This window comes from Gorilla gorilla, chromosome 3, assembly GCF_029281585.2.
Source record: "Gorilla gorilla gorilla isolate KB3781 chromosome 3, NHGRI_mGorGor1-v2.1_pri, whole genome shotgun sequence".
Taxonomy (NCBI): domain Eukaryota; kingdom Metazoa; phylum Chordata; class Mammalia; order Primates; family Hominidae; genus Gorilla; species Gorilla gorilla.
The window spans coordinates 107,520,369-107,535,510 of NC_073227.2; the positions used below are offsets into that span (position 1 = coordinate 107,520,369).

Here is a 15,142-nt window from a genome sequence, read left to right on the forward strand (position 1 = left end):
AACCTAGGCAGCAGGGCTCCCCAGCCTGTGCTATTAACTACCACACTACTGTTCAAAGCACTTTATAAGTGAAATATAATTACAGAACAAAATATATGAAAAACCAAGATCCTTATCTTCTCCCTCACTATACTTTTAGATTCCCCTACTTTTACAAGTAGCAACACCATTTTTTCAGTTACCCTACTTCAAAACATGAGCCATATTTGACTCCTCTCAACTTTCACAACCTATCCACTTCAATTCTCCTGGATTCTACTTGGAAAAATCTCTGTTCATCCATCCCTTTCTTCCTTTTGTCATTGAACTCTATTCTCTCTCATTGTACTCTAGTTCAGATCCACATACTAACCTGGATTGTAGTGACTTCCCCTAACCAATCACCACATTCCTCCTTGCCATCAATAAACATCTCTCAAGGATTAGATGCTGCTGGATTTATCTAACTCAAACTGTCCTTTCCAAACTGCTTAATGTATGTAGCTCAGCTTATCCTGGCATTCAAGGTCCTCATTGCTCTGGCTCTAGTCTACCTTCCAGTCTTTTTCTCCATTCATTTTTTACATAAAGTAGGGAAAGGGGGAAAGAAGATAGAAAAACTACTTATTAAACCACTGTGCACCACCTATTTTGCCAGTAATCTTAAATATACTCTTGTTTAAGCATCACCTTATGGATGGTTCTAACATCCCTGACTTGCCCAAGGCCACACAGGTAGAAATGGTGGGAGATGGGGTTTCAATCCAGCTGTGATTAAGTCCATTCTTTTTCTACTATATCACAGATTTAATTATTCAGTTTTCCTCAAATGTATTTGCAAATGCTCAAGCTATTCCTTGTGAGGGAATGATGTCAAGGCCCAACTTAAATAATTCCTTTTTATGAATTCTTTCCTAATTCTCCCAATGGGATGTGATCTTTCTTGTGAACCCCCATAGTATGCTGTATTTCTCCGACTCGTTCACTTTTTTTCTTTTGTATTTTAGACTTGCCTGCTTAACACAGTCTACTCTTTTTTGAAGACTGTGTCTTAACAATATCTATGTATTTGCCGACAATGAGCCGGAGTCATGAGTGACTGAATTAACACGATCTCTATGGGTTGGGTTTTTTCCCCCAATGAAAAAAACTGGGTCAACTTGGCTCTCTGCTCCTCCCATTCGACACACAGCTGCATCTTCTCATGCACTGCCAGCTGCATCGCTGAGGTAGTGAAGGTGAAGGCCGGAGTCAACGGATTTGGTCGTATTGGATGCCTGGTCACCAGCGCTGCTTTTAACTCTGGAAAAGTGGATATTGTCGCCATCAATGACCACTTCATTGACCTCAACTACATGGTCTACATGTTCCAGTAGGATTTTACCTATGGCAAATTCCATGCACCGTAAAGGCTGAGAATGGGAAGCTTGTCATCAGTGGAAATTCCATTACCATCTTCCAGGAGCGAGATCCCTCCAAAATCAAATGGGGCAATGCTGACGCTGAGTACGTTGTGGAGTCCACTGGTGTTTTCACCCCCATGGAGAAGGCTGGGGCTCACTTGCAGGAAGGAGCCAAAAGGGTCATCATCTCTCCCCACTTTGTTGACGCCCCCATGTTAGTGATGGGCATGAACCCATGTTGTCACTGTATGACAACAGCCTCAAGATCATCAGCAATGCCTTCTGCACCACCAACTGCTTAGCGCCCCTGGCCAATGTCATCCATGACAACTTTGGTATCGTGGAAGGACTCATGACTACAGTCCATGCCATCACTGCCACCCAGAAGACTGTGGATGGCCCCTCTGGGAAACTGTGGCGTGACAGCTGCAGGGCTCTCCAGAACATCATCCCTGCCTCTACTGGTGCTGCCAAGGCTGTGGGAAAGGCCCTCTCTGAGCTGAATGGGAAGCTCACTGGCATGGCCTTCTGTGTCACCACTGCCAAGGTGTCGGTCATTAACCTGACCTGCCATCTGGAAAAACCTGCCAAATATGATGACATCAAGAAGGTGGTGAAGCAGACATCGGAGGGCCCCCTCAAGGACATCCTGGGCTACACTGAGCACCAGGCTGTCTCCTCCAACTTCAACAGCAACACCCACTCTTCCACCTTCAATGTTGGGGCTGGCATTGCCCTCAACAACCACTTTGTCAAGATCATTTCTTGGTATAGTGATGAATTTGGCTACAGCAACAAGGTCATGGACCTCATGGCCCACATGGCCTCCAAAAGGAAGACCACCAGACCACCAGCCCCAGAGAGAGCCTGAGAGGAAGAGAGAGGTTGTCACTGCTGGGGAGTCCCTGCCACACTCAGTCCCCCACTACACTGAGAATCTCCCCTCCTCACTTTCCATGTAGAACTCCTGAAGAGGGAGGGGCCCAGGAGCCCCACCTTGTCATGTACCATTAATAAAGTCCCCTATGCTTAGCCAAAAACAAACAAACAAACAAACAAACAAACAAACCTTGGTCAACTCTTGTTAGTCTAGTGAGTTGTCTTCTTCTTCTTTTTTTCTTTTTTTTCCTTTTTTTGAGGCAGGGTCTCACTCTGCCACCCAGGCTACAGTGCAGTGGCACAATCTCGGCTTATCACAGCCTTGACCTCCCAGGCTCCAGCAATCCTACAGGCATGCAACCACCATGCTGGGCCAATTTTTGTATTTTTTGTAGAGATGGGGTTTTGCCATGTTGCCCAGGCTGGTCTTGAACTCCTGGACTCAGGCCATCTTCCCCCCTGGGCCTCCCAAAATGCGGGGACTACAGGCCTGAGCCACTGCGCCCGGGAGTCTTCTTTCACTTATTTTGTCATGCCATATTTTGTGTCCTATATGAGTATTATGACAGCAGGTATCACTAATATCTTATTTTTAAACTTTACTAGGTTAAAATGCATACAGTTCAAAACGACCATACACTTTTCCCCCTTACATCAAACTACTCTAGCTCTATCTAGTGAAAGTTTTATTATTGTCGTCACAAAATGTTTTCATTTGTCAGCGTACTATTTCTATGAAAAGGGCTTTAATAAATATTCATTTTTATAAAATTATTTTTACATTTGAATTCAGATTTGGACAGGACACAACAGCTCAAAAGCTGTCTATACCAAATTCTCTTAAAATGGTCTGTTTAAATAATGCAATGTCCTCAACTTTAAAAAATCTATTATATATAATAGAACAGGAAGACAGAAGCAGGAAAAGAGTACTTACTCAAAGACTATTCACTCTGCCTAAGAAACTCAGTAGACGTTAGGACTTATAAAGTCCGTATATTAGTATCAAGTAAATATGTAATTCAACCTACACTCCAGAATTTAAACAATCAGAATTTTTTTAAAAATACGCCTAAGATTCTGATTTTTAGGGAGAAAAATAAATGATATCCCTCCTTCCTCAAATATATTAAAAGATTAAAAGCACAAAACAACAGAGAGGAAAAAAATGGACATCCGTGGCACATCATTGTCGTAACATGCCACAGATGTCCATTTCTATCACATGTTGGCATATTATGACAATGAAGCAGACAGGAAGTTGATTTTTTTTTTTTTGCTCCTCTAAGTGCCAGTAAAGGCATATCGATCAACAAAATAGGAAGTTATGAAGAGAAAATACTTCAAACAGAAGCAGACAGGTTTATAGTTCAATGCAGAGCATATGCAACAAAACTAATATATTTTTATATGTAAACATTATTTCCAACGAATTACAGAAAACAGGACTGATAGCAAAAGCTTAAAGATACTATTGTGCTAAGCCAGACCACCTTATTCTCGTTCTCTAGCTTCCTTTGTACTTATAATTTCTATCACATTTAGCATGTGATATTAATATGTAATACCATTACACTGAATACTGTACTAACTCACTTTACACTGTATTATCCTCATAACTCTTTGCAGCACAGTGACTGTGTTTTCATACTACACATTAATCAAAAGACTACTAAACAGAAAGAGGAACTCCAAATGGCACTTGGTGTTCTGTTTTGGGTTTGGTTTTTTTTTTTTTTTTTTTTGAGGCAAGGCCTGGCTCTATTGGCCCAAGCTGGAGTGCAGTGGCGCAATCTTGGCTTACTGCAATCTCTGACTTCCGGGCTCAAGCCATCCTCCCACCCCAGCCTTCTGAGTAGCTGGGACTACATACAGGCACACACCTCCACACCGGGCTAATTTTTGTATTTTTTGTAGAGATGGGGTTTTGCCATGTTTCCCAGGCTGGTGGTGAACTCGTGAGCTCCAGCAATCTGCCGGCTTCGGACTACCAAAGTGCTGGGATTACAGGCATGAGCCACTACGCCCAGCCCCAAATGGCACTTTGAAAGCACCTCTTAAAAAACTCAATGCCAGATGGGTGTGGTGGCTCACGCCTGTAATCCCAGCACTTTGGGAGGCCGAGGCGGGCAGATCACGAGGTCAGGAGATCGAGACCATCCTGGCTAACACGGTGAAACCCTGTCTCTACTAAAAAAAAAACACAAAAAACTTAGCCAGGCATGGTGGCGGGCGCCTGTAGTCCCAGCTACTCGGGAGGCTGAGGCAGGAGAATGGTGTGAACCTGGCAGGCAGAGCTTGCAGTGAGCCAAGTTCACATCACTGCACTCCAGCCTGGGCGACAGAGCGAGACTCCATCTCAATAATAATAATAATCATAATAATTAAAGAAGTTATTTTACAATTCAGTTAGATGAAGATTTTGGATACAAAAGATTATATTTTATAGCAGTATGTGATTAATTTTAGAGCTACCCCTGAAAGTTGATGGAAGACGTGTGTGCATTTACCAAAATCAATTCTTGCATACTTGTGAAATAACAAAATGGCAAACCCCACCCCATGTTCTATAGAGCAAAACCTGAATGTGTTTAATTTTCCACATACTTTAGGCAATTTCACACCTCTCTGCCTCCTTTCAGGCTTTCTGCTCTTTCTGAAATGCCCTTTACCACCCCTCTCTCCTGCTAACTCTTGCTCATCTTCTAAGATCAGCCCAGGTTCATCTGCTCAGGAAGGCCATCCCAAAACATCTTCCTATTCCTAGTGTACTTCCTCTGTGCTCCCACAAAAATCTGATATTTTTTTCATTATACTTATCACAAAGTATACCCTATTCAATTTTTGGTCAAATTTAAAATACTTAATACTTATAAGTGCCTATTCACTACTAGTCTTCCCTGTAACACTACATAAGCCCCTAAAGCATAGGCACCGTCTCTCTTCACTGCTATTACTCCCATGCTCAGTAAACACATATAACACAATAAACAAACAGAAGTACTTAAAATATTTTTATAATGGATGAACAGATTATGAACACTAGAGATTATTTTTCTACTATAATCCAAATTAATGTATGCTTAAATAATTTTAACTAAAGTAACACTGTGCATAAGACATTTACTTAAATTTTTGAATCACTTTATTTCAAGGGTAATACTCTTCTTAAAATTTCCATTTTTACTTTTAAGTCAGGAAAAAAGTAGGCTATACTCATTATTTCCTTTTTATTTACATTTAAAATTTTGAATCAAACAGTCCAAAATATACCAATCATTAAACGAGAATCTGCTGGTTTGAAAAACTGTATAATAGCTTCAATAGTTCCTACTCAAAGTATACATGACTTCCAACAAATTACTGCCGTGACTTTAAAAAAATGTTTTTCTTGGCCAGGCACAGTGGCTCAAGCCTGTAATCCCAGCACTTTGGGAGGCCAAGGCAGGCAGATCACTTGAGCCCAGGAGTTTGAGACCAGCCTGGACAACAAAGCAAAACCCCATCTCTACAAAAAATACAAAAATTAGCCAGGCATAGTGGCACATGCCTGTGGTCCCAGCTACTTGGAAGGCTGAGGTGGGAGGATTACTTGAGCCTGGGAGATGGAGGTTGCAATGAGCCGAGATCACTGAGTTGGAAAGAATAATTTCCTAACTGGAAGTCAGGGCGTGCTGAAATTCAACACTGATAGGAGACCCAATGGAGAGATCTAGTAGGTTACTGGAAAGACTGATAAGAGAGGTGCTGAAGTCAAAGTCATAAACTTAAGTGTGAATTAGATGCCTGCAACAGCTCGATGTCAGAGTCCTCTTTTAGACAGATGTGTTCTTGAACAATAACTGAGTAAAGACCAACAATAACATGGCCTTCAGTTAGCAGTACAGCGACACTGTCTGCTGAAAACTGTCCTTACATATAGAAAAAAGGTAGATTATAATGAAAGGGAAAATGATCAATGAGAATATTAAAAAATCCTTATTAATCAATGAAATTAAATATTGCCAAAGACAAAAAATAAAATTGGTAGGGCTGTCAGGAAATAAACACTCTCACACTGCTGTTCATATAAGCCTTCCTAGGCTCCATTTAGCTAAGATATCCAAAACCTTTTTAATTTACGTGCCCTCTCATGTAACAGTTCCACCTTTTAAGAAATATCTTGATGACTTAGGCTGTGAGTTATACAACCTAGTAATTTTTTTTTGAAAACTGAAAAGCTAAAAACAACCAGTTACCAATGAGCTGGGAGGACTGCTTGAGCCTACCAGGAGTTCAAGACCAGCCTGAGCAACATAGTGAGAGCCAGTCTCGACAAAAGATCAAAAAATTAGCCAGGTGAGGTGGCTTGCACTTGTAGTCCCAGCTACTCAGGGGACTGAGGTAGGAGGATCATCTGAGCCCAGGGAGGTCAAGGCTGTAGTGAGCCATGATCTTGCCAGTGGACTCCAGCCTAAGCGACACAGTGAGACCTTATCTCAAAAAGAAAAAAAAAATTTTCTTAACAATAGCATTTACAGTCTTTACAGTCATGTGCTGCATATCAGTGTTCTGGTCCACAATAGATGATGATGGTGACCAATGCATAGATGATAGTCTCATAAGATTATAACACTTTATTTTTGCTGTACCTTTTCTGTTTAGACACACGAATAGGTAACCACTGTGTTACAGTATTGACTATAGTATTCAGTACAGTAACATGCTATATAGGTTTGTAACCCAGGAGCAACAGGCTACACCACAGAGCCTAGGTGTGTAGTAGGCTATACCACCTAGGTTTGTGTAAGTATACTCTATGACGTTTGCACAATGACAAAATTGCCCATTAACATGTTTCTTAAGAGTGTATCCCCATCCTTAAATGACACACGCAATATTAGATACTACTATTATCAAAGCCTGCTTGTTAAATACTAATGTCATTTCTAGGGTCTATAAACAACATTTTCACTACACTGAATACTTTGTAAGATGTTTATTTTGGGATCTGTTTTATTAAAAAGGAATTCCTTTGACATCTTACAGTAATCATTTCCTTGTTTGAACTGGGCCACTTAGTTTATCACAATCATAGTGGTCTAAAAGTCTAGTATAAAGTATTAAAAGAAAGATCTTGAATTTTACCTAAATATGCGAACTACATGCATGAACCTTAAGAGGGGCCTATATTACTCATTATTTTTATTTGAGAATGTCAGAGAAGTGACAGGGTTGTACTTAAGGTAACAATGCCTACTAAAAAATTAATTTATCAATAATTTGTTGCCAAGTATCAAAGTATGGAATATTTCACACTGGATGTTTGAAACCAAATGAAAAGCACAAAGCTGAATTACTACTTACTGAAGGGATAGCTATGCCATCCAGGCACGGTCCCTCTGAATAGAGCACATTGCTGAGCTTACATAGAGTTTAGGGGGTAGCATGGGATTCAGGGATTGGCAGACTTTCAGAGGCTTATTAACATAGTTACTGACATTAGATTACTACTAGCTACATTACTGGGAAGTTACCTAATCTCTCTGTGTCTCAATGTCTTTATTTTTAAAAGAACACAGCATGGCTGTGTTCCAATAAAACTTTGTTTACAAAAACAGGCAGCAAGCTTGGTTTAGCCCACAGGCAGTAGGTAATCAGTTTCCTTCTGGTTCAAAATTACAGTAGCACATTTTGCTATTTAAAATTATAGAAGCTGTTGCCTTGCTTTTGAGAGATATCTGTCAGCCATACGCGACACAAGGCACATAAACTGGCGGTTAGCAGCAGACACTTTAGAGCTAGACAGTTTTGGGATTCTGTGTTAATTGTGCAGCCTTGGGCAAGTTACTTAAAATTACTCTGAGCCTCAGCTCTAAGGTTGTTGTGATGGGTAAGTGAAGTAATTTATATAAAGTATTTAGCTCTGCATCTAGTACATAGTAAGATTCAATAAACAGATGTTATTACTTTTATAAATTATGTGATCCTGAGTCCTTGGTCAGGAACACAGTCCTGCAATCAACATTTTTTCCAGCAAAGAAATAAAATATGCTTTATAATGCTCTACATGAGATTGCAATTATTAGGAACCCACTATAGAAAAGATGGTAATACCCTAAGTCATCTTTTTTTTTTTAATGACAACAGCAAGCATTAATTGGGTGCTTCTATCTACTTATTAGTTGTATATTCATTGTATGATATTGGTTAAGTTACATAACGTTTCATTAGCTTTAGTTTCCTCATCTGTAAAAATGAGGAAAATAATAGTATCAACCTCATAGGATTGCTATAAAACTTAAATGAGTTAACAAACTGGCACATAACAGATATATATATATCTATAATTGTCATCATGAGTTAAATACTTACATGTATTCATTTCAATCCTTGGGATAACTCAAAGAGGTAAAATTCCTATTTTTTTACAGTTTTGGATAATGAGGCCCAGAGAAGTTAAGACACCTAACCAAGGTCTCATAGCTATGAAGTGCAATGTCGAGGATTCAATAGAGACTTGCCTGACTACAAAGCCCAAGCTCTTATCACTAGGCCAAAGACAGAATTAATGTTATCTCTGTATGGAGGTGCCTATGTGTAAATGACAATGAGAACCAAAATAGTGGTATTAATAATATTCTCCCTATACAGGAAATGTTTCAGGAATTTTTAAAGGTTTTTTTTCGGTTTTGTTTTTTCTTTGAGATGGAGTCTTGCTTTGTCACCCAGGCTGGAGTGCAGTGGCACAATCTCAGCTCACTGCAGCCTCCTCCTCCTGGGTTCACATGATCCTGCAGCCTCCGCCTCTCAAGTAGCTGGGATTACAACTGTGCACCACCATGCCCAGATAATTTTTGTATTTTTAGTAGAGATAGGGTTTCACCATGTTGACCAGGCTGGTCTGGAACTCTCAGCCTCAAGTGATCCACCTGCCTCGGCCTCCCACGGTGCTGGAATTATAGGCGTGAGCCACCCCACTCGGCCAGAATTTTTTAAGGTTTAAGTGTAGGAGAAGCCATACAAATCACTGATCTTAAAATGATTGGATTCCCATAGGTAAAATTTTTGCTGAAATTATTCCCTTTTGTTTTCCATATCTAATTAATTTAATTCAAACTTTCATTATTAAAGTTAAGCAATCCTCTGCATTAAAATAACTAAAGATCCAACGTAGTGACTTATCTTTTATATATAAAGTATGCTGCAATATTGGCATTTATCTCTACTACTAATCTTTGAGGTCTATTTAAGACTTCTCAGACTATTTTTACAAAGAACCACACTTCTGCTACTTTATTCTATAAATTCCCAAATATTGGTTTAGAACCTTGAACTTTGAAAAACATTTCAACTTTAAATGAAAATATTAATATCAAAGGAAAAAAAGATCTCAAGGAAAAAGACATTACTTGATGGACAGATTCATTCACAAGTTTGTTTAGCATCACTTGATCCACCTCATACTCTCCCAGCCTTGGGAATGCTACTAGTAACTGACCCAGAACAGAACTTGGTTTTACACTGTAAAGCCTTATAGCCCAGCAATCATTATACAAGGAAAACAGGGCAAAATTCCAAATGCTTATTCTTATAAGAATAAACTCAGATTTAAAAGTATGTCCGATTCAGAAATTCAAAAAAAGCAAATAAGTTTTAAATGTTATAAATGAAAATCACAAATTATAATATAATCTACAAAAGCAAACTGTAAATTTCTTGAAAACATACATATCCATCTTTTCAAACTAGCAGTACTAAAAGTCAAAGTGATCATCAATTAGGATTTAATATAATTTTATACTCTATGATATACAAGAAATATACAACAGATTATGTACATATCATCATCTAGTTTGAAAGATTAAACACTTAATTTTCTTTAACATTGGGTGTTTTGTTGTGAAAACAAAGAACATCCAAATTTAGAATAAACAAGCCAAATTATCTTTTGGCATTTTAAATAATATTCTGACATGCTGGATTGTATTAAAGTCCCATTCTCTGCCTCCACTGTATTGCCCATCAAGGCTGGATGTGGGGAAGAAGAGAGGAGTAGACAATATCTGCCTAATGATAATGAATCAATCAAAGGTACCACTTCCAGGTAGAAGTAGCAGCACTATTATTCACATGAAGGTAGTGTATCATAAATATCAACTTCTAGCTTTGGAAGAAAAACAGATACTCAGTGCTTCAAAAATAGCCTGTTCTCTTTCCTTTCCGCAATATAACCTGTTTCTCTTTCCTTTCCACAAAAAACTAATTTTAAAAATAATCTCTAACATTTTTACTAAAGAAACCTGCCTAGATCATTGAAGCTAGTGGTTTCCTAAACCTTTAGTGGGAACAAGGTCATGATGCTCTTTTAATTTAATTTTTCCCCAGAAAAGTATAAATTTTCATTTAATTTCTCCCCAGAAAAGTATAAATATACAGAGTTCACAGACCCTTGGAAGACCATTTATACTCATGCTAACAGATCCAGGTTAAGAGTCAGAGAGATGAAGGAGAAAATTTCCCAAGGTCCCTCCAACCCTCTTCCATAATTCTCTCTCTGACTCATAAGAACCAACCAAATCATTCATAACCAAACCAAACAATATACTTTCTTGCATGACCAACCCATTTAAAAAAAAAGCAGCTGACAGTATCTATATAGCAATATCCACCAGAAAATAAATTGTACTGGCAGCATTTTAAAATACAGCATGTGACTAGTAATATCAATGAATATTATAGTTGATTATAGCTTAGAGAATGCTTTCACATACAACACCAAATAATCCTCAATTCTGGTAAAATAGAAGTACGTATTATTTTTATCCCCCTTCCACAGCTAAGGAAAGAGGTTTAGAAAATTACTTGCCATGCTCACACAGCCAATAAGTGGAGATCTGGGATTCTAATAGAGAATTGTGTAGTACCAGAAGTGAGCTCAGAACAATATTATAGTCTGGTGCTTCCATAAAAGCCCCTCAAAACAGAGAAAACAGAATTTTTAAAAATAGACTAATGGGTGACATTTTTATTGCAGACATATCTTGACATGAGTAAACAAAAATTAATTTATTTAAAATGCTCAACTCCCTCTTGTTTCTTTGGCTAATATAAACCATTTTGTTCAGAAAAAAAAAAAGACATAGTCAAGTGAATTTTAGCGACTGAAAACAACATTTTGTTATTTTATGAAACATTTATCCTCCCTCATCTCTTGCTTTTTTTGGGGGGGGGGGGAAATAAGGTCTCACTCTGTCACCCGGGCTGGAGTGCAGTGATTCAATCATGGCTCACTGCAGCCTTGACCTCCCTGGACTCAGGTGATCCTCCCACCTCAGTCTCCCGAGTAGCTGGGACCACAGGTGCACACCACCACATCTGGGTAATTTTTGTTTGCTTGTTTGTTTTTTTTGCAGACACAGGGTTTCGCCGTGTTGTTCAGGCTGGTCTGGAACTCCTGGGATCAAGCAATTGGCCTGCTTTGGCTTCCGAAAGTGCTAGGATTACAAGCATGAGCCACCGAGCCTGGCCTCTTTTTTTTTTTTTTTTTTTTTGGAATATAGAGAAAGGTCTCACTTTGTTGCCCAGGATGGTCTCAAACTCCTGGGCTCAAGCAATCCTCCTGCCTTGACCTCCTGTAATTGCAGTTACAGGTGTGAGCTACCATGTGGGGCCCTTTAGTTCTTAATATACAAAAATAAATGTGACTCTTTGGGGAATTCCAATATAAGTAACCAAAAATTTAAACATTCAATTTATAAAACACAAAAACTATCTGAAATTAATGTTTAAGATGTCTGCAATAGTCTCTTTAATCTTTTTAAAATGACAATATCCATTTCAGTTCTCTACAACTCTCAAAAGTTCTTGATAAAAACAAAAGGGTTATTTGTCCAAACCCACAGAATGTTTAACACCAAGACTGAATCCTAACTGTGGATGTGATAACATGTCAATGTAGGTTCATCAATTGTAATATACGTACCACTCTGATGAGAGATTTTGGCTCTGTAGGGGTAGGCGATACATGGGAAATCTCTATACCTTCCACTCAGTTTTGTTGTGAACTTACAACTGCTCTAAAAAAGAAAATTCATTTTTCAAAATAGCAGGTGGGATCAAAATTTACCCAACTTTTTTTTTTTTTTTTTTAGATGGAGTCTCGTTCTATTGCCAGGCTGGAGTGCAGCTGCGTGATCTCAGCTCACTTCCACCTCCCAGGTTCAAGCGATTCTCCTGTCTCAGCCTCCCGAGTAGCTGGGACTACAGGCATGCGCCACCATGCCCAGCTAATTTTTTTGTATTTTTAGTAGAGATGGGGTTTCACCATGTTGGCCAGGATGGTCTTGATCTCCTGACCTCTTGATCCGCCCGCCTCGGCCTCCCAAAGTGTTGGGATTACAGGCGTGAGCCACCGCGCCCGGCCCTAACTTTCTTCTTAATGAATGAAGAAATACTGTTTTTAAAAAATAACCCTCACCGAATGTGAACTGAGTTTCTTGTCAAAAAATGTGCAATTATTACAGAATATATCATCTTAACCAATTATCAGTAATCTTATCAAACGCTAAAAGAATTGGCAGCTTTAAAAATTAAAATGATGAAGCTAAGTGCTCATATGTAGTTGAATAGAGTATCCTTAGACTTTTTTTTTCTTTTTTTGAGATGGAGTCTCACTCTGTCGCCCAGGCTGGAGCGCAGTGGCATGATCTCGGTTCACTGCAACCTCCACCTCCCGGGTTCAAGCCATTCTCCTGTCTCAGCCTCTCGAGTAACTGAGACTACAGACATGTGCCATCACGCTCAGCTAATTTTTGTTATTTTTAGTAGAGATGGGGTTTCACCATGTTGGCCAGACTGGTCTCGAAAATCCTGACCTCAAGTGATCCCCCCGCCTCAATCTCCCAAAGTGCTGGGATTACAGGCGTGAGCCACTGCACCCGGCCCCTGAGACACCTCTTTTTATATTTAGGCTTACGCAATTTTGGTATCTTGAAAGCAATTTTTTTAAAAAGTGACGAAATAAACAAAGTGACTAAAAGTTTGAAGTTTGAACTGGGTCAGTTTGACAAATTAAGGAGGGTGCCAGGAGGAAGTCTGAGGAAAAGCAGCAGCTTAATGCCACCGCCATCTCCAAGCAGCGTTCCAGGCGCCAGCACTGTTAGCAGCAGTCCTCTGCGTACCCAAGAGTACCGCAGGGCCAGAACACGAGAAAGATGCGCGAAGAGGATTTCCTTCTAGAGAGAGAATAAAGAACACCAAGAGTCCAACAACTACCATCTTGTATAGGAGAAAAACAATGCAAAGGAAAAAACGTGCAACCAGCAGATAAAATACTTATGTCAACCCAGGTTCTAAGGACCTTTTCCGAAAGTATCCCTCTAAACTGGTAACATTAGCTTAGGGCAAAGAGCCAAAAAGAAAGTTATGCCATTAACACAGATGAAAATACTGAACGTTTTCTATGAAAAGTCACCCGATTAAACACTGCCAAGAGGGAAAAACAGTGCAAGTCCAGTAAAGCACGAGGCACGTAGAAAATTCAAGCTATGTAGCCAAATCGCAATCTCTGTAGAAAACAGCAAGCCAACTGAACCCAGCGCGGAGTGGAAGGCGTAAAGAGCTGTCATCGTGGCGGTAACAACTCCACCGGGCGGCTGCGCGTCTAGAAAGAGGCTGCGGTTCCTGGTTCCACATCAGGAGGCACTCTCCACAAGGTCTACACCGCCGCTCCCGGGAAGGCACCTCCAGGGCGGCCAGCAAGCCCCCCGAGTGGGGACAGGCAGTGCCTTCCTCGCCTCGTCCCCGCGCGGCGTGGCCCGGAGGTGGCCCACTCGCCCCGCCCCCGCAGGCCGCGGCTCCAGGGGGCGTCCGGCCGCCCTCCCGGGGCCCCGAACCCGCGCCAGCCGCACCGCGCCTGCCCTCTTCCTGAACCCCGCGAAGCACCTGCCTGGGCCCCTCTTCGAAAGACTGGGAGGAATGAGTCAAGGAACCGCCGGGGAGGCTGACAGAGCCAGAGGCTGGAGCTCCCCTACGGGAGCCGGGAGCATAACCCTGCTCCTCCCGCCAATGGGGGCGACAAAAGCCGTGCAAGGGAGCTCAGGGGCTGGAGCTCCTGCTGTTCCGGGCCCCAAGCCCTCTCAGCTGTGGAGTTTCGGTTGGTGCACGAGGGCTCGAATTTCCTCCGCACACCGGAGACCCAAGACGGGACGGTGTTGCGACTTGGGGGCTGGGGTGAGGGAGGGCTCGGCGAGAGCGGACGGCACCGCACAAAGGAAGAAGGGACTGAGGGGAGACGAGGGGACTGAGGGGAGACGAGCGTCCCGTTACCTCGATCCTCGACCCTGTTCTTCCTGATGTCGCTAAGGTTGCAGCCACTTTACCACGCTCCCGGAGCCCCGGCCGCCCTCAGCGGCACCTCACCAACCCCGCGCGAGCACCCGGCGGCCGCGCGCTCTCCTGCGCGGCCCCGCGGAGCCCTGGCAGGCGCTTGGCGTCCTCTCACCTCAGCCCCCGCGTGCCGCGGCCTCTGGGGGCGGGGCGGGCTGGGCGGGGCTGCGCACGGCACTCTGGGAAGTGTGGTTCTCGGGACCTCCTCCCGGAGGCCACCCCCACGGCCTCGCCCCCGCGGCTCCCTAGTGGGCGGCCGGGTCTCAGGGACTGGGCAGTGTTGCCCGGCCTGGTGAAGGCGGACCAGGGCGTGGCGGAGGTCCCCATAACAAATCTTGAAATAAAACACTGCCTAAATACCTTTGAGCTTATCCATGCTTCACTTCTGCGGCGGTACAAAATTTAGTTTCTTTGTATGTCCATCAAATCCCCTTCTGCGGTTGTGAGTGTTCCTGGGATTTATGTCTTTGAAAAAAGAAGGGGGAAAAAAGGTTTGCATTTATTCCTGTGTC

The 15,142-nt window shown here is 41.7% G+C and overlaps 1 protein-coding gene and 1 pseudogene across 2 annotated transcripts in view; one reads left to right on the plus strand and one right to left on the minus strand.

Moving 5' to 3' along the window:
* Nucleotides 1-14,787, minus strand: part of KLHL8 (kelch like family member 8) — a 60,432-nt gene extending 45,645 nt beyond the window's left edge. Inside the window, exon 1 of one of the 2 annotated variants that reach the window (XM_004039083.5) lies at nucleotides 14,571-14,787. The gene's annotated coding sequence lies outside the window, so the exon portion shown is untranslated. The remainder of the gene's footprint in view (nucleotides 1-14,570) is intronic. The other variant, XM_055384617.2, reaches the window with a different exon arrangement.
* On the plus strand, nucleotides 1,098-2,253 carry LOC109026476 (glyceraldehyde-3-phosphate dehydrogenase-like; annotated as a pseudogene).
* Nucleotides 14,788-15,142: the final 355 nt, after the last annotated feature.